Source organism: Chiloscyllium plagiosum, chromosome 11 (assembly GCF_004010195.1).
Source record: "Chiloscyllium plagiosum isolate BGI_BamShark_2017 chromosome 11, ASM401019v2, whole genome shotgun sequence".
Taxonomy (NCBI): domain Eukaryota; kingdom Metazoa; phylum Chordata; class Chondrichthyes; order Orectolobiformes; family Hemiscylliidae; genus Chiloscyllium; species Chiloscyllium plagiosum.
In genome coordinates this window covers 82,423,879-82,425,429 of record NC_057720.1, presented here as the reverse complement: position 1 = coordinate 82,425,429, position 1,551 = coordinate 82,423,879, and positions in this window count along the sequence as shown.

Here is a 1,551-nt window from a genome sequence, read left to right as displayed (position 1 = left end):
TCTGGCAACGTAACATGAGAAGCAGAAACAGAAGGCAAAAATAATGATAAGCCACGGTTGATGAGGTAATAAAGATAAGGGCTGAAAATGTGTTGCTGGAAAAGCGCAGCAGGTCAGGCAGCATCCAAGGAGCCTGAAGAAGGGCTCATGCCCGAAACGTCGATTCTCCTGCTCCTTGGATGCTGCTTGACCTGCTGCGCTTTTCCAGCAACACATTTTCAGCTCTGATCTCCAGCATCTGCAGTCCTCACTTTCTCCTAATAAAGAAAAGGACAAAACTAAAAGGGTAAGGAAACCAGAATGGTGGCGGGCAGCATGTTGAAAATAAAGTGAGGAGAAAGGATCGGGGAGGAGATGTTAAGGGGTCTAGTAGACAGGAACAAAGATCAAAGTGGAAATCCCCACAGGCGGGATGTTATTCCTGTGGAAAGACAGGTCACTTTAAGAGAGAGTGTCCAGATCCGAAAAAGGAAGTAAAGGCAGTGCCGTTTATGAACCTTGATGAAAAATAGGGGTGTCAGGAGTTCCTGCCCCCGGGGACCCACCATGAACCCTTGATAAATTTAAAGGTGGGACTTTACAAAGAGGACGTAGCAAGGTCATCCTTAAATTTTAAGCCCAAGGGAGTGGGAACAAAAAAAAAGTTAATCGGATTATGGCAACAGTTTTGTGGTGAGAGGCACGAAGAATCAGTTTTGCATTCATGACGAGATATTGCCACCAAATTGGAGATTGAATTAACTACAAAAGGTGCTAAATATTAATTATTAATTATATATATTATATAATTCAATTGTGTTAGCCTGAATCAATATTAATTGGCAGGATTCCTTCATACATTCTTAGTGACCTGTCATATTGATTAATGGTTAATTTAAAACATGACTGCATTAATTCATTGTTAATTAAAGAATAGAAAGCTACATTACGGGCCAGAGTGTGTGCAGGCAGTGGTAGCAATCGCCTTATTGGTAGAGGAGAGTCAGAAACTTAATATTAGGGGAGCCTTAGTAGTCAGCACCCCACATTAGGTACGGTCAGGAGAAGAAAGGGGCATGATTAGAAGAGCTGCTCTGAGGGAATGAAAAAAAGACATCCGGTGGGTGAGGGAGTGATACCAGCCAAAGATTCCCCAATGTGGACCCACGTTGGAAGGGTATGGATGAACACGATAGAGGCAAAATGAGAGACTTTCGAGAAATGGTCATTTTGGGTATTAAAGAAGCAGCACCTAAATCTCTGAATTATTTTTTAAGCCTTTGAAGTAAGACAGGAAAAGGAGGAAGCCCCATCAGCCTTTTTACAGAGATTAAAAGAAGCCACTAGAAAATATTCGGGAATGAATCCAGATGATCCGGTAGCACAGGGACTTTTAAAGGTCCAATTTGAGACTAAATCATGGCCCGGACATACAAAAGAAATTACAAAAGTTAGAAGGCTGGAGTGAAAAACAGATAGAAGATCTGTTATATGAGGCACAGAAAGTGTGTGTGAAAAAGGGAAGTGAAGAAACAAAAACAAAAAGCTAAAATAATGGTTGCAGCGGTTGAG